Below are 19,098 nucleotides of genomic sequence, written 5' to 3' on the forward strand. Positions count from 1 at the left end.
TATATAGGAGTTGCAAAATGAATTTCGTTATTCACTATGTCTCTAAATAAATTTATTTAAATTAATTAAAATAGATGTTTATTAGTGTAGTCATTAGTTATCTCAGGAGAAATTTTCATGTGTATTATACTATACAGACGTTAAAGCTAATTATTTTTTTAGACATTTTCATTATTCAAGTAAACTAATTGATGCAAATAAATCCATAATTTAAGTGTTTATACTTGTTTGGTTGAATGGTTTACTTATAAGCCAAATTAATTCTTGATCCACTATTCTTATTGTTTATTACAGGCTTCGCCTACTTCTTCCGAGGAGGGTGAATCACACACTCCCACCGTTGGACGCTATTGTCCCGTATCTGAGGAAGGCAAGATTTGACGATGTGCTGCCGCTCAGGGATTTTGTGCTTGACAACTCCTTGATCATGGTATTCGTCGAGTGTTGGTAGCCAGAGATCCACACCTTCCACAGGGGTGAGTGTACGATCACCCTATAGGACGTCGCATACCACTTCGAGCTATGCGCCAATGGAAAGACCATTGGTGGTTTCTTTTGGGACTTTCACACGTGGTATGGTACCGGGGACTAGGAGTTGGTTGAGAGGCTACTCGGTGCCAGGCCTCTAGCAGTCCAGCAATAGGAAGGACAGAGGAAGGAGTCCTTCTCCTTAAAGCTGATATGGCTTTGAGATCGAGTTCAACAGATGCCCCCCGATGCTGATGACCCAGACACCCTTCGACAGTATGCGAAGTGCTACATACTGTTGATGATCGAAGGTAACCTGATGACCGATAAATCCAACAATCAGGTTCATCTCCGGTGGCTCCCACTACTGGATGAATTTGCGAGGTGCTGTAGTCGGTCATAGGGATCTGCGGTGCTGGCATGGACATACCACTCACTATGCTCAGCGGTCCACTGCTCCACCACAGACATCGCTGGGTGCACCTCTCTGCTGGTTTCTTGGATATAATAGTGGTTCCCTAAGTAGTGTCCCCCTGAGTGACAGATTCACATGTTCCCTCTTCTTCATCATCATCCTCGGAGGAACCGCTCTCATTGCTATCCACAATATACTCCTCGTCCAACTCCTCACCGTTGACCTCCATGTCTTCCACTGGACTGGCAACATGAATTGGTGGTGGTGCGAGAGGTGGGTCATCCTGGATGAAGTCTGACGACCCAGATTTACTGCCACCGACGTTGCCAACCTCTGCAGAAAGCTCCATCACTTGCTCCGCCATGATTGTTCTATGAATGTCAAATATCAGGCGCACATGCTCGTCTCCAATGAGCCAATATAGATGGAACCGAAAAACTCCATTTTCCATCAGTGCTGGCCGGATACGTAAGAGAATGGGATTCTCACACTCAAATGTTACCCCATTATCACTATTTTTCATATGACAATTGTGATACACACTTACAACCAAGAAACTATTACTACTAGATATTTTGGCTTATTTTCAGAAGGAATAGATAGCAAAGAAGTAGTGAAATATTTTTGGAGGATACCAAGGGTTGCACATCCTTTTATAGTCATTGAAAATTTGTCTTAACGTATCTTGTTTATATTATTTACACTGTAAACGAGATAAGTGATGTGATGTTTTTCAGTAAAAACTCTAGTAAATGCATATTTTGGCAATTAATATATTTATTTTATTTATTTAAAAAATCCTTATCCTTTATCGGTTTATCTCATGAAATTTGTTTTCTTTTTTTTTCCTCCTTTTAGCTCGAGCCAGCAATCGACGAGCAAAGTTACTGTGTCACTGGATTAATGATTCAATTGGTGGATCATTAGTTAAATTGTTTGATTCAATAATAATTAAATAAATATATAAAAAACCAATTAGTTATAATTCAAATGGCATAATCTTCCCATATTCACCTAAAGGTCGCGGATTCAAGTCTCGCTCGTAACTTTGAAAAAAAATATATATAAAAGTATCAACTATGTTACGTTTATACTAAGATCAACCATTAAAGTCAACAACCAATATAAAATATATATTGGAATATAAATACACATTAAAAATAAATTAAACTACATATACATGTATTTATACACAAATACATTAGTGATTGATTTTGGTGTACGAGTAGTATTTTTGATAAAAATATACTAAAATTAAAATTTAAACAATATAATAAGAATTTAATTTTGATGTACTATATCTAATTAAATAAATCAGTAAAAAATTTATTTTTGATATTGATAAAGTAAATAGTTATTCAAAAAATAAATATAATTAGATAATTGTATAATACATTTTATACTATCAGTAAATCAAAATTAAATTATAAAAATAAATAAATATAATATTATTAAAATAATATTTTGAAAGTTCAACAATGTTATGAATGACTATGCTACGTTCTATGTCATTAGATTCATATTTTCATTGAGACTTATGTAGATGGATGAAATTATTATGTATGCGGGATTGTTGATGGGATTGTTATAAATTTATGTTTTCCTTGTTGAGGTGCAGTATTTGAACATTTTGTTTGCATGTGCTTTTAAATTTATGTTTTCAATCTAATGGTTCTTATTTCAGCAGATTCAGTAATGTTATATTATATATTACATACAACATATTACATTCTTCTGCTGCGTTGTGATGTACTTACTGCCATTTAGAAAGTGCTTATTCTTTGGTTTTGTTATTCCTTTTTCTTTTCTTTTATTTTTAGACACCAAAAGAATATATTACATATTACATATTACATATTCAGATTGATTTAGTTTCTCACACTTTAGATATTGTAGTTAGATTTTTGGTAAGTTAACCTTGTTAAAGTTTCTTACATAATCTTTGAAGTTAGGTGTTTTCTTGCCGTTCATGATTTCTGAAAGATAAACAAATAAGTAATGAAAAAAAAGGAAGGTGCTGCGTTGTTGTTTTGGACTATTGCAGTGAGCTTGTTCTATTTTAATCATGCTTGGTTGGCCCAAGTAAAAAAATAAATAAATATCAAGGGGCATGTGCTGTCTTGTTTTTAGTTTAAGACACATATTTACTAATAACTTAGAGTGGAAGAATTTGATAATAAAAATGAATGGGGCTTCAGACACATAGGGGGAGGGAGAGGGAGAGAGGAACAGCAGCTCCATGATTCATTCATGTAGAACTATCGGTGATACACCAACCTCAGAAAGCAGCAACCTCATGTTCAAAATCAGAGACAATCTTTTATGTATACCCAATATATGTTGTGACTGTCTGTATGATAATGAAGTAATTGTGCGTGATAATGGTGATGCTTGGGTAAATGAAAATTTTGTGATGCATAAAAAATAGGTTATAAGCAATGTTTTGAAAATCGGACCAGACCGGCCAGTTTAACCAGATTAATCGAAAACCGGTTATCTAACCGGTCCGATTGACATCTAATATCATTCTGCAAAAACCGGTCGAACCAGTGGTTAACCGATGAATCGGCCAGGTTTTTAAAATGTTCCCTTCTCTAATCAACACCAAAACGGCGCCGTTTTGGTCCCAACCCAAAAAAAAAAACGCTCAGCCCATAATGAGAACACCCAATCTTCTGAAAACCGGTTCGAACCGTCCGATTGAATCGGTTGAACCGCAAACCGATGAGAATTACGATTCGATTTTATGCCAAACCGAAAAAAATAAAAACCATTGTTGAACCACTAAACCAGCCGGTAACCGGTCAGTCGAGTCGAACCGGGACCCGGCCGGTTTTTTGCTTTGCCCAAAAACACTCAAAACGCACCGTTTAGCATTCATTAACCCCCTTCCCAACTCTTACGTTACCAACCCTAACCCACTCCAAATCTCCAACGGCGCAGCAGCGCACCCTCCCTCGTCCCTCCCATCACCCTCGAGCTAGCCGTTCCTCTCAATGCCAGCAAGCTCAGCCCCTCCCTTACGTGCAGCCACAGTCCTGCCGGCGCTAGCTTTGTTCCACCGCAGCCACTGTCCCGTTCGAAGGTGCTCCTTGTCTCGGTGTCTCCCTCTTTCGTGCTCTGTTCAAGGCTTCTAGCTTCGAAGGTGCTCTCTTTCGCCGCCGTCGCGCTCCCATAGAGGAAGAATCATCGCAGGCGCTGCCATTTCCTCCTCATCTCGGTCAAGCCGTCATCCACTTCTCAGCTGCGCCGCTGTCTACTTCTCAGTCGTCCTACTCACCGCGGTCCTTGTCGTCCGCGACACTCAGTCACGCCACGTCTTCCATCTTAGGGTTTGTAGCTTTCTTCTTTTATTTTCTTTGTGTGTTTTGGTAATTTCTGATGTGTGAAATTTATTTCTCTGTTTGGTTTTGCTATGCTGTTGTTTTGTGTATGTTGTGATTTTATTATTTTAATTTAGTGATTATTGATTAGCTTTGGTTCTTCTATGCTGCTGTTTTGTGTGTCAATGTGTTGCTGATAATAATACCTCAGTCAGTAAAGATGAATTATGGCATGATGCTGATCAATATGGATTATCTTGGTTTAATGTTGCTGAATTGAAATTATGTGTTGTTTTACTAAGATTTTGAGGACCACGCTCTAATAATTGACCTTGCATATTAGTAACTGAGCTTTTAATAGAATTTAGAGGTGTTGAAATTTGGGTTGGCATGGTTAGAAACTAGAATTTACCTGTAACTTTGTTTTATGTTTCCAGCTTTGTTCAATGGCAAAGTAGACAAGTGTAGGGTCAAGTTTGTGATTTACATGTCCTTGGATTGCGGCTGTTTTGATGATTTATTGAGTAACGCAATGAAGGGGCATTAAAATGTCAAGTTAGCTTTGGGTTATTGTGAAATCCTTTTGCTTTTCTGATTTGTTTTGAGTCTCCTTAAGTGAATACAATTTTACTGTGAGCCTGCAAGTTTGAGTCTCCTCTTGATTAGAAATTTGTGATATGTTAGGTGGCAGGTTAGATTTAGGTGGCGATAGCTTTGAGCCTGCAGCTATGGAAGAACGAGATTTCTAAACTTCTAGTTTGTGTTAAATGATGTGGATTGTACAGCTGCTACTTCGAGGAACCTTCATTCTTTTTTTTTGGTGATGAAACCTTTGATTCTTTTTCTTTGTTGCTTGGATAAATTTAAACCAGAGTTGGAAATGGTTTGATATTTTTTGGATATAATTGCTTTATTGATTAATGTCATCAAAGCAAACATTTATATGATGAAGAAAGAATTTTGGTTTCTCTTATAGCAAACTTTGAAAGCAAAAGCTTCACTTCATTAAAATATTTAAGTTTTTACTATCTAAAGATCTTAAGATTGTGGTTGATAACATTTCATGTAGTTTTTTAATTTAGAAGATATTTTAAAATTTATATTAGACTATAATTATGTTTTGAAGTGTTTATTTATTATTTTAATATAAAACGATTTTTTTAGTTGGACCACGGTTGGATCGATTAAACTACTAAACCAATAAACCGGTAACTAAAGCGGTTCGATGATCGGTTCGGTTTTCAGAACCTTGAGAACACCCCTCCCTCTTCAATCTTCCACAAACGCCCAAAGCCTCAAACTGACCAACCCTAACCCTATCAGAGCAAAATCAACAAAGCTTTTCAGCCACCATCATTCCCCACCACTATCGGCGGTGACAACCAGTGATTGCCATCCTCGCTTCTCGAAGGTATTCTCTCCTCCTCGCGTTGTCAAGCCCGAGGGTGCCGTCAAGCCCGGACCTATCCTCGTCGTTGTCGCCAGAAGGTTGTCAATGCCGGACCTGTCATCGTCGTCCTCGAGCCCGAGGGTGCCGTTGTTGCCGCCGAACGTTTCTGTTGCTTGACGTCGCGAACGTCTACTCAGTCTTGTTCTCCTCGCCGTCGCAAACGTGCCTGTTCTCCTCACCGTCGTTCCAGTGCCTCCAGAAGCTTCCTTCCTCCAACAACAAGTTCACCTACAACTGCGACAACCACACCTTCAACTTCCTCGTCGATAATGGCTTCAGTCGGTTCCTCTCTTTTTCTCTCTGGATCTGTTTTCCTCTGATTCAATTTTGTGTATATATGTATGCATTTTTGCTCAGATGATTGTTAGAGTGGAATTCTCATTGTGTTTGAGTGATTTGAAATGCTGCATTGTCGTTTTTCTGCTTACTGTGTTGTTGCGGATGAATCTGCTGGAAGGCAGGTTCCTATTGCGTTTCTAGAGCGAGTGAAGGATGATCTTGTTTCCAAATATGGTGCCTCCGATAAGGCCGGTACTAATGCTGCCGCCAGCAGCCTTAACAAGGAGTTTGGGTAATTTTGCTGTAATTGCTGTATGTATATTTGTAATTTGTAATTCGGTTCTGTTTTATCCCTTTGTTTTATGCTTGTTGAAGGTATGCTATGTTGTAAGTTGTAACTGCAACTGAAACATAAAGCTGGGTTTTAGACTTTTCTTCTTTGAGGTTGTACCAATTTTTTAGGAGAAATGTTTAGAAGGTTTGAATGTTAAAATAGAAGTTGGTCAATTATCGATAAATCTCTTTCCTTTTAGGATTTTCAGGGGGCAGGGATGGTTTGTTTTGCACATCTTGAAAAAATATTGCTGCTGAGATTGGTTCATAGCTATTTTTAATTAGTAATTTGGCATTAATTGAGTGAGTTTTGTCTAATTAAATAATTATTGATATTATTATTGATTGTTGGTGATTGTTGATTGAATGTGGATATAGTATTTTATGCCATGATTTTTTTAGTTCTAAATTTTGATGTTTGAATTTGAATGTAGAATTTTAATGATGATATGGGATATAGTTTAGTTAGTGGATGGGTCATAAAATTTTAAATTTTATTATTATATGAATGATTGAATTAAAATTTTAAAATATTTATATTGTATTTTTAATCATTTTATTTTATATTTAACGAAACCGGTTCGACTATGGTTCGATCACGGTTGGACCATTGAACCATTGAACCAGTTACTCAATCGGTTCGATGGCCGGTTCGGTTCTCGCAATCTTGGTTATAAGAAAGAAGGGATGAATTGGGTTCTTTTTCTCAAAAAGATTTTACCCTTTTGATGAATGAATAACTTTTTTTTATAGGTAAAGTTTACATCAATGATGCATGTAACAGAGTAGATTCTCAAAATAGATTGGCCAAATATCAAACACACTTGTTTGATATTTTAAATTTACATTTATTACGTTTTTGAACTAACAGGTACTTTAATTAGGTGTTGAAATTTCCATCTATGACCAGCACGTGGTAAGACTTTGAGGACTTCTAGCTTTCATCACATTTGATGACTTTTCAATGCCAATGGAGGAAAGTAAACAAACATCAGGAAGAAGGATATTGTGACACCTAGAGCTACATGTCTGGATTTTAAGATATTAAGTAAGGAAGTAAGGATAAGTAAGGATAAGGATAGTATTTTGTTCTTAGTTTTGTTAGAAAGATGCCAGCTTTGATGTCATCTAGGTTTCTTCTTCTTGTTGGAGAGTCCTTCCCCATTAGAAGAGCATTGGCTACTCATAAAAATGCTTCTTCTTTGTTGCACACAAGTATTCATTGTATGAGCCAAGTGGAACCACCCAATCATGGTTCCTTAACCCTCTCAAGTGTTGGTTTCCAAGGTGAAGTTGATAAACCAATTAACAAAGGTGGCAAGTCTAGCAGCAAGGTAAAGCCATTGTTGGGTTCATCCCCTGGGTCCCTTAAGAGCAAAGGCATAGGGAAACCTATTGCTTCCAGTGAGAAGAAGAAAGCGTTTGGGATTGTTGAGAGGAAGAAACAACAAATCGAGGCTGCCCCATTTGCAGCAAAATCGTTCTCTGAACTTGGGTTGCCCCTTGTTCTGATTGAGAGACTGGAGAAAGAGGGGTTCAGTGTTCCAACTGAAGTTCAGTCTACAGCTGTTCCTACCATTCTGCAGAACCATGATGTCATAATTCAGTCTTACACGGGTTCGGGGAAGACATTGGCTTATCTGCTTCCTATACTATCATCTATTGGTCCACTGATGAACAAAGTTTCCAAGAGTGCCAGTGGTGGTGATTCTGGTGGGAAAATGGGAATAGAAGCAGTGGTTGTTGCTCCCTCTAGGGAGCTAGGGATGCAGATAGTGAGGGAGTTTGAGAACATACTAGGAGTGGAGAACAAGAAAGTGGTTTAGCAGCTTGTGGGAGGTGCGAACCGAACTAGGCAGGAAGAAGCTCTCAAGAAGAATAAACCTGCCATTGTTGTTGGCACACCTGGTAGGATAGCGGAACTTAGTGCAGCAGGGAAGCTTCGGACACATGGCTGTCGCTATTTGGTATTGGATGAAGTTGATGAGCTCTTGTCATTCAATTTTTGGGAGGACATGCACCGGATATTGGAGCATGTAGGCAGGAGATCAGGTGCAGACCCGGATCCAAATGTTAAAAGGACTGAGCGTCAGTTAATTATGGTGTCTGCAACTGTGCCGTTTTCTGTTGTAAGAGCAGCGAGAAGCTGGGGATGTGATCCACTTCTCGTCCAAGCTAAGAAAGTTATCCCGCTTGATACTGTCTCGCCTTCGGCCCCTATCAATTTGTCAAGGCCTTCGGTCGGTTCTACTCCAGACCCAACTAAGCCATCTCAGGCATCAGTAGAGAGTTTGCCTCCGGCTTTGAAACACTATTACTGTGTAGCAAGGTTACAGCATAAGGTCGATACCATGAGAAAGTGTATTCATGCCTTGGATGCAAAAGTTGTAATAGCTTTCATGAACAACACTAAGCAACTAAAGGATGTCGTCTTCAAGGAGGCCTGTGGAATGAAAGCGGCAGAGTTGCATGGGGATCTTGGGAAGCTTGCTAGGTCATCAACTTTGAAGAAATTCAAGAATGGCGAGGTGAGAGTTCTAGTGACAAATGAATTATCAGCTAGAGGTTTGGATGTGGCAGAATGTGATCTCGTGGTTAATCTGGACTTACCTACGGATTCAACTCACTATGCACACCGAGCAGGCCGAACTGGTCGGCTTGGTAGGGATGGTACAGTGCTGACCATATGTGAAGAGTCCGAAGTGTTTATTGTGAAGAAAATGGAGAAGCAGCTTGGAGTAACTGTGGCGTTCTGCGATTTTGTTGAGGGAAAGATGCTTGTCAACCAAGAAGAGAAAGCACTCAGCACTTCAAGAAAATGAGGTTTAGTTGAGGTTTACAAAGCTATACTCTAGGTTTTAGCTCTTGCATGTTTTCAAGAATAGACAACTTCTACTTGCAAGTGCATACTCTAAAACAAAAACTCACCTTATAATTTACGTTGTAAGTCAAGCATGTCATCAACTATAGTTGACAGAGTCCCCCTCATCTGCATCTTTCTTTTTCTTCATATATGATTGTTGTTATCAAGTTCTTATAATGTTTCAAATCTGAATTCAGTTTTTCTTTCTCTTTTTCTCCTCTTATCATCACTTTCTGTGACCTCAAAGTAATTCAGTATGAAATTTGATGCTGGTTTTGAATCTGCTGATGTAATCATAGAAAATAGCTATATAACATTTTTGTTAACTGCTGCTGCAGAAGTTTCTGGTTTAGAACTTGGAGAATAGGATATTCATTTTTGAACCTCTATGTTTCTCCATTTAAATAAAAAGTTGAATTTCCATGGTAGTAGACAACATTGCACAATGTTTAACTGGAAAATTTTCACTTGGTAAAGTTTCCTCCTAGAGCCTAAGTCTTGTGTCTTCCGGGGTTGCATTTTCAACTTATATTCTCTAGCTGTAAATTCCTGCTTTTTGAATCGAGCTCCTTGCTACGGCAACTTAAATATCCAAGCAGGATTATTGTTGCTATTGAGAACCCTAAGGATATTGTTGTTTAGTCTGCTAGGCCATGTAGTCAGCAGGCAGTCTTGAAATTTGCCCAATAAACTGGTGCTAATGCAATTACTCAGAGGTCAGTCTTGCTTTCCCATTTTCACATAATCTTTTTTGTTTATCTTTTTGGATTCTGAATCTGAATATTATTGAAGAGTATGTCGATTGTGAATCTTTTGTGAATTTTGTATTCAATTTTTTTATATTTGGTGAAAACTCAAGTGCAAGCAACTTCACGTGAAATTGATAGCTGAGAGCGGTTAAATAATTTGACTGATTTGACTAAATTTTCATCTAACGACTCTCAGTTATCAACTTCAGGTGAAGTTGACTGTACATGAGTTTTCACCTTTTTATATTTATCTTTTCCTGTATCTAGGGTTCTTTTTTTGTTATATACTTATAAATTTGTTATAATCTAGTGGTTTGTCAATTTTTCTTTATATGGTGTGTTGTCTATTCAAATAGTCAATTTAATTTCTAATCATAATTTTGATACGAGTAAGTGTATTTTGTATGACCACATTGTGTTCAAAACAGCTTATTATCATAATTTCACAATAGAGCTTATGAAAAAGAAAACTTGTCAAACCTCAACATTTCTGTTATCTTTCCGATCCTTCTGCTACTGAATGAAAGCATTTTTATGTTTGGTTGATTTTTCGTATTCCTTGTTTCCAGGTATTTACATAATTAACCTTGGACAAGACATGGGAGAGGCTCCATCTTGCTGTTAGGATTATTGTTGCTATCAAGAACCCTCAGGATATCAAAGTTCGCACAATAGGTGCGAATGCAATTGCTGGAAGGCACACTCCTAGAACATTCACTAATCAAATGCAGACATCCAATAATGAGCCTCGTCTACTCATTCTGACTAATCCAAGGACTGATCATCAGGTGCCACTTGTTTTAGATGTTTGAAACTTATGTTATTCATTTGTGTTGAGGGTGTAGTGGTGTATGTTGTTTGTTTCACTATTAACTGTCAATGTTTTTATGGGAGTTTGAAATTCTGTTATTAGTTGATCTCATTTTGGGTTTGTTTTTCTACTTTTTTTTTTAAAAAAAAAATATGTGCAGCCCATTAAGGAAGGTGTTCTTGGAATTGCCTTGTGCGACACGGATTCTACAATGCGCTATTTTGATGTTGGCACTCCTGCCAATAACAAGGGGAAGCATAGTATTGGTTGTCTGTTTTGGTTATTAAGTGGGACGTGATGGTAAACTGATTTTTGCTCCTATGAATGGAACCATTATTAATTTGTGGCCGGTTTAGATTTACTTTATTTCCAGATGTCTGCATTGTAAATGTCTCATCTCATGTGCGCTTAGTCGGCGGAACAATCTTTCTTGCAGTACATACAGGCGTCTAAAGTTTCATATTTCCTCGTAAGATGGTAGTCTTATTATGTGGTAACCAGAAAATTTTCACTTGGTAAAGTTTCTTCCTAGAGCCCATTCTTCTGTCTTCCGGGGTTGCAATATCAATTTATGTTCTCTAGCTCTCAATTCCTGCATTTTGTATCAAGCTCCTTGCTTCGGCGAGTTAAATATTTAAGCAGCAGCTGAAGTTTGACTCCAATTTATTATTTCACTTTATTTAATGGTTCTTAGAAAATCTTGTTGTTTGCCCTTTATTGATTTATATAATGTTTGATAATCTAAATTTGTGATTGCTTTTGATCTTGGGGCTTTTTGAGTTTGTTATCTGCTAATTAAAAGGTAGTTTAGTTTATATAAAATCAAATTTGAAATTTTATTGTTACAATTAAAAAATTTTAATCATAGTTATCAGAACCAAACCGGTAATTAACCCGATTATATGACTAGGTCATTGGTTGAACCATTGAGTCATTGATTTACCCAATTGATTCGTTTATAATTAAATAAAAAATATAAAATTATAAAAATAAATTAAAATTAAAATTAAAATTAAAAGTTAAAATAAATATTTTTAAAAATATATTAATAATAATCAAATATTAATTTTTAGATATAATTTATGATGTAAAAAGAGATAAAAAATTAGTCATTAGTATAAAATAATTTTTCAATTGAAATGAATAAAAGATAACAATCAATTCCAATATATTAATTTGTTTATATATAATGTGTTGTTACTTTTTTTGTATTTTTATAAATTCATGTATAAAAAATAAAGACAAAAAATCGTTTATAGTTCATTTATATATATATACTTTTTTGTCGACTAATATGTTAAAAAGTAAAGTGGCTGAGTGGGCAAGGAGAGCCATGGCATTCAAATTTCTCCGTGTTCGAATCTTCGACGATCCGGCAGCTTGCGGGTGTAGAATCGGATAGATTACTGCCGATCTGATCCATTATTTTAATTCTAAAAAGATACTTTATTTTTTTATTAATACAGTTAAAAACTTTAATTCTAAGAGGATATTTTACTTTCTTAAAAGAAGTTCTAAAATGATATTTTATCATTTTAAAACGAACTAAAAAGGTACTATTAATTAGTCCTATAATGATATTTTTAAAGAAGTAATTTTTTTGTCCCTAGCATTTGAAATAAGTTTTAAAGTTGTTCTTAATATTTAAATCATCTTATTTGTGTACCTAATATTTCAAGATAGACTCAATGTTGTTCTATCACGAAAATTTAACAATTCATGTTTGTAATAGTTGACGAATTGAATTTGTTCTTTATAATTATCATGTTGTAATTAGTGACAAGGATAGTGATCATTAACCTTCAACTGTTGCCAAGATCTTTTAGCAATTGAATTTACTTGCATTTTTTAGTTAATTACCTTAATTACTCCTAATTTAATTTCTTGCATGTTTTCTTTAGTTTTTTGTCATTTAAATTCCCATAAATTGCAATCAAAACCTCTTTTTTTCCATAGTCAATAATTGAGCACTCGATTGTGATTTCAAGAGAGAACGACTCGAGATTAAACTCTCAGTATTTGTTTTGAATTTGTGACATTTTTACTAAACTTTGAAGAACGTTGAATTCCAGTTTAGAGTTACAATGAAATTGAGCTTTTAAACTTGTGAAATTCTAAACCGGTGTTTAGCGCTCGTCAAGTTTTGGACGCCGTTGCCGAGAAGTGCAATGTGTGCTTGTTATTGGCTATTGTTAATATGTGAATAATGTGAATAGCTTGTTTTTTATTTGTTTTCTTGTTTTTGCTAGTTAGGAATTTGCATTTTGCTCTTGATATCTTAAATAGTGTGAATATTGTATATATGCTTGTTTCTCAATTTTTGTTAGCTTTTCTTTTATTTTAATTCTCTCTTCTCTTATGAATTCACATTCTTGTAGCTTTGAGTATGATTTTGACTATGTTGTAGGAAATGACAATTTCAATGATGGTTTGCATCAAGGAAGGAATTATCAAATGAGGGAGGAGTCATATTCATATGGACAAATCTTCATGGCAACAACCTCCTCCGGACTACTATGATCACAACCCACCCCATGGTGTATACCAATCCAATGGACATGGTGATCCTTGCTATGATTATGAACCTCAACCACCATATTCCTATGACCGCCATTCTCAATATTTTTCTCAACCACAATACTCTCAAGTCCCATTTCACCACCAACAAATTCCATGGGATCCAAATCTATATCCACCATACCATCATGTGCCTCATGAAAAACTACCATTTGAACTACCACCATTCCAACATCACTACCCCCATAACCCTCTTGAACCATCACCTCCATATACACAATCTCAATATTCCCACCTTAATGAACCACCTTCTATACACTCTGATTTTCTCCAACATGATGAACCCTCTTTTTCTCCACAACCCTTGATGAAAGAAGCTATCCAACAATTAATCCAAGAACAAAAAGTGCTTCAATCTATTCTTCAAGAGCAAGAGGAATACCAAAAGAGACAAAAAAATTTCATGGATACCTTAGCCGAAGCCTTAAACCGCTTAGTCTTATTACGATCATGCAACAATCAAAATATCTCCATGGATGAATGTGAATAATCAACTTTAATTGAAGAATGTGGGGGTGAAAGAGAATTTGAAATCTCAAGAAAAAGAAGAGGAGTTGAAGCATGAGTTGCAATAAGCGGAGGATGTTGAGTACATTGAATTAGATGGAGTGGTTGGATTTTTAGAAGTTGAGCAAGGAACCAACTTCACCATTGAGGATAATTCTACACCAACTAGTGACGTTGACGAGTTTGTTGAACCTTATTTCGTTGGGCGTAAAAACGGTATTGAGGAGGAATGTGCACAACTTTCAATACACACTTTGAGTAATGAAGAATATGTATTCAAAGAAGTCGGCAACCAAGAGGTGAAAGTCGTCGTGCAAGAAATACAAGAGAATGACACCGTTCGGAGTACAAATTGAGTGGATAAATCTTTCTTTCGTAATATTCATTATCCCACATCAATATGCTCTCTTGGAGACGTATGACCAACTTATGATTCTTCTTGGAATATTAAATGGTGGAGCATTGGATAGTGGTTTGCAAAAAGGACAAAGGTTCATAAAAGGTGACAACTTAAATTTGGGAGTTCGAGATGAAGGATTACCATGTGTTCGTAACACGCAGCGGAAGAAAAATAAGGTAATCCTAAATATCTATTTCTGCGCTTAAACTTTATTCCAATAAACAATATATATTTTAGATCAGACCTAAATACTTGGGTACGCTAGTAAAAATCACTTTCTCCTTCGATGGTACGAAGGCGCTATGCGTATCCACATCGAGACCAACCTTTGCTGTCAACTCCTTGACCAATGGACATCTTATCTAAATTGAGAAACCTCTTGCAACTCTTTGCACGCCATAAAATTCTTCTCCAAGAATTAGACTCACATACGTTTATGTGTGTAGAGGTAAAAGAATAAAACTCTTGTTATTCTCTCATATATTTCCTGTACTCTTGGCATACATATATATAGTATGATGTTTGTTACTGATTTTAAATTTGATTCTCAATTCAAATTTAAATCATATCTTGAAATTCCAAATCTAAATCCTTCAAATTTTATGAATCATATCATAACAATTTAAAACATAATCGATTTGGATCTCATCCAAATTTATAATTCAAATTCAGAAATAGAATAACTAATTATTCTCAAATCTCATTTAATATTCTCAATTATCATATTATTATATTCTTAGTGCTAGTAAAGAATATAATAATATTCCATTTGAATTAATATAATTATTTATTTGATCAAATCAAAATAATAATTAAATAATTCTACAGTAAAGATTAAGACACTCGTTAGTGTGTGACCCCATAGGTTCAATACTAAGCGGGTAGTAAATTAGTCATACTAAATTTACTAATCGAGGTTGGCGTCTAACAACACTCCTCAACGACCCGATAGTATGAAGTAATATATTTTTACTAAAAACCTTAGAAGAACAAAGTATAATTCCTTCCATCTTTCCAGCTCTTGGTTAACCCTTAGAGTATGGTTTAATTGTCAAACTCTAACTTGTTACCATTATTATAATGAACTGTGAATGACTTAAGAAACTCGTTTCTTCATTCATTCAATTCCCTTGGCCATGGTTTTATCATCTCAGTCATTATAATCATAGAGCTCAAACTCTTTACCGAGAATTGACGGATTCCTTATTGACTAATCATTAATTCTACAAGTATTTAAATTATACCCAATATCCATTCAACTAGCACCCTAGGGTATTAGGTGTCCGGAATCAAAGTATAATAAATACTTTGTTAATTACTATGACAGTCGCAAGTCAAAGGAAACTTTATTACTATGTTCATCTTGAGAATATCCTATTGACAAATATACGGTAATTATAACCATTAGAAATTCTCAAAGTGAGTCAGTTCAATGGTTATATCTCTATATACACAATCTATATATATAATTTAATAAATGAGATCTATTAATCTTCATCCAATGAAGACCATTATATATATATATGTGGTGAATTATACTATACAGATCAACTTGTATAGAGAGAGAATGCTATTTTCTCTGTAAGAATGCTTGACCTACACGTGGAATGACAATAGAGTAGCTAGATAGATTTTGACCTAACTTCTGAAAGAGTTATAGACTCATGGCTGGATTGGCAACTGATATGATCAAGCTGCGGCTATCAAGTCAACCAATAATTAATACAGAATCACTATTATTACATGAATGAATCCGGTTCAAATGCATATAGCATGCTAAACTTAGAAACTAAATACATTCCTAAATATTTGCGCTTTCACTAGTAACTAAATAAATAAATAAGTAAAATAAATTCAATTTGGATGCAAAAATGAACCAACTCAAAAAGTATAAAAATTTATTTTAATTTTTATTCAATATTTAAAAATAATAAATAGCTTAAGCAAAATAAAATTTTTACATTAGCAATGCTAGTATAATATACAAATAAATTCTCCAAAAGTAAAATTAAAAAGAAAAGATATTTGAATAATTTAAAACATATTTAATATATTTTTATTTTAGTCATTTATCCTTGATTATATATAATTTGTTAATAGATTAAAAGATTAAATTTACTACTTCTCATTTTAATTAAAAATCATATATTTAACTGATACGTATTTAAGAGAATAATTTTGTTATTTTAGAAACAAGATATAAAATGATAATTTTATCGTGTTAAAAAATCTTAATATTAGAAGAATTTAACTATACTGACATTGAATATCAAAACGACTAAAAATTCATCTAAAAAATAGTAGTGCTAAAATTAAAATCGTAATCAATCCCTTTTCCTATAAAAAAAATGAATGCTAATCTATATAAAATTATTTGAAGTGTTTTATTCAATTTTTTTATACTAATTTCAATTTTTTGTTCATTCTACTAAACTATATTTAATATTTTTATTTTGTAGATTTTTGTAAATCCTTCATTCTTTTCATAAAAAAGTAATAATAATATTTTTTTATATTTCACATTTTTTTATTTTTTTATTTTCATTATCCTTAATATTTTGCATGTAATTTATAAAATATTTATTTTTTACTCTATTATATATAAAATGTTCATTTTTTTGTAAATTAAGTTTAGAGTTAAATTTTAGGTGCTATTATGTATGATTAAAACTTATCTATTTTTATTCTTCGTTGTTAATGTTGTTAACTATTGCTTATATGAATAATTTAAAAATGATTGGTGATATCGAAAAAGAGTTTATGTGATGTAGTAGTCTAAATTTTTAATAAATTGATATACTTAAATTTGAGATACTTGGATATTTTATTATTCCAATTCATGGTAGGAAATAAAAAATTATATTATTATACTCAACAAAAAATGAACTTTTATATTTTTAAAATAATTCTTTATATATTTCAAAAATTATTAAATTATACATTCTTAAAATAATGAATTAATATGAATATAACATATTTTTTGTTCCTCTCTATTAAACTTATCTAAATAGTTAAATAATTAGTTTATATTATTTTTCAATAATACATCATTATTTCTTACCATTCAAATCAATAATAAGACATATTTTTTTATTAATAAAAATAGTTTAATAAATTGTGTAATATTTTTTGAACCACTAATTTAAAAGACAACTTTTCTCCGATTTTTAATTTACTTGTCATTCAATTTTTTTTTTCTTTTTGCTCACGATGCCATTGACATCGATGGTAACTTCTTCACAACTCACTTATTTAGAGTCTGTGCATCTAATACAACATGATTTGAATTTGTTTAATTTTCACTATACTGTATAACAAAACAAAATAATAAATCAAATTCACCTTAAACCTATATGCAACTGGATGATTGGATTCACTGCCAAAATATGGAGCCGAATAATTCATAATTCCATTTGAGTTTAAGCATTCCACTGAACGGTAAGCCGAGCCGATTTATAGTGTTGCGCCTTTGAAGCTGTGCCCCAGTTCACCGACAACTCACCCACATGTATCATGGTGACGTCAGAAAAAGAATATCTCTGTAAATCTGCTTCTGTAGCGTAGAGCGCACCTATATATATTGATTTTTTCAAAAGAAAAAAGAAAAGTATAGGGGTCAGCAATTTTGTTAAATTCTGGCCAGTATGTAACCAGCAAAAAAAAGTGAGCCATTGGATGAAATCTCACACCTATTTCACACCATTAAAACCATCATTAATGGCTATTTGATAGTTACAAATCACAAAGTTGCTGGCCCCTAGCATTCCTCTTTTTCAAATTATTATGTCATTTTTAATAATCCTATGACCAAGAACAATTTAGATTAAATTATAAAAAGATTTATCTCTCAATATTATGATCACTATCACAATGATAAATCTCTAAATTTAATCAAGGACGTTATTATATTAACATTTTAAAATAATAACAATAACAAATTATTTGACACGTGATTGATTGGATTGTGGTCATACTACTTATTTCTAACAATCTCTCACTTGCACGAGAGCCAATCATGATAGATTGGATCTTGGGCATACTATTATCTCAATAATCTTCCACTTGCACTAGAGCCAATCAATCATGTTTATAATTTTCAATGCACATTTGTGTTTATCAAAACTCTTTTGACTTTAAACACCTTAGCTTTTGAACATATGTGCTTGACCTTTTGCAAAGTGGGTCTAGTGTATAATAAATATCACGTTTTCTCAAAACATAAAATCTCCCACTACAATAGTGTATAATTGTATTTTAAGGACAATCCTTATAACATTATTAAAAAAAAAATCTAAGTAACCATTAAATCTATCTTCATAGAATTGTATCATTATACAAATAGGCTATTTTTTTTTTTTGAAAAGTTAGTTTGACGATCAAACTTTTTATACTTTCAGGAGAAAGTATATCCTTTATTGAGCAGTATACAATTCTAATAAAAGTAATTGTACTCTCACTCTTTCTTTAAGATGGAATCTCTTTTCTAAAAAGAGTTTAACCTCTTATTACAGACTCTTTGTCATAAGAAGAGTGATAAAAATAATCTCATTATTTCTTTAGGGTAACCAATAAATCTCATTTATCGGACCTAATATCAATTCTATTGTTATACAATTTCTTAACACATATAAGATATCTCCAAACTCTAATGTTCTTGAGTTTCAACTTATGCCTTTTCCATATCTCATATGGGTAAAAACTGATTTAGTGAGAAATTTGTTAGCAACATTTCTAAAATGTAGTCCAAATATTTAACAAACAGTGATACACAACTAAATCAAATTTCATGTTTCTTAAACATGATGGAGTACATAGAGTACTAGTATTTATGCATGGAGAGAATCTCATTCTCTATTCAATAAAATATCAATTAGATATTAGAGATTTTACTTTAAACTCTTATAATAAAAATAATCAATATCT

At 33.8% G+C, this 19,098-nt stretch overlaps 1 long non-coding RNA gene and 1 pseudogene across 1 annotated transcript; both read left to right on the top strand.

The window, feature by feature from the left end:
* The first annotated feature begins 3,758 nt into the window (after positions 1 to 3,758).
* Positions 3,759 to 11,389, top strand: LOC112755018 (uncharacterized). The gene is made up of 3 exons (XR_011874560.1): positions 3,759 to 4,215; positions 10,450 to 10,668; positions 10,852 to 11,389. It is a non-coding gene; the product is annotated as an uncharacterized lncRNA (long non-coding RNA).
* Positions 7,240 to 8,791, top strand: LOC140173142 (DEAD-box ATP-dependent RNA helicase 47A-like; annotated as a pseudogene).
* Positions 11,390 to 19,098: the final 7,709 nt, after the last annotated feature.

Source organism: Arachis hypogaea, chromosome 16 (genome assembly GCF_003086295.3).
Source record: "Arachis hypogaea cultivar Tifrunner chromosome 16, arahy.Tifrunner.gnm2.J5K5, whole genome shotgun sequence".
NCBI lineage: Eukaryota > Viridiplantae > Streptophyta > Magnoliopsida > Fabales > Fabaceae > Arachis > Arachis hypogaea.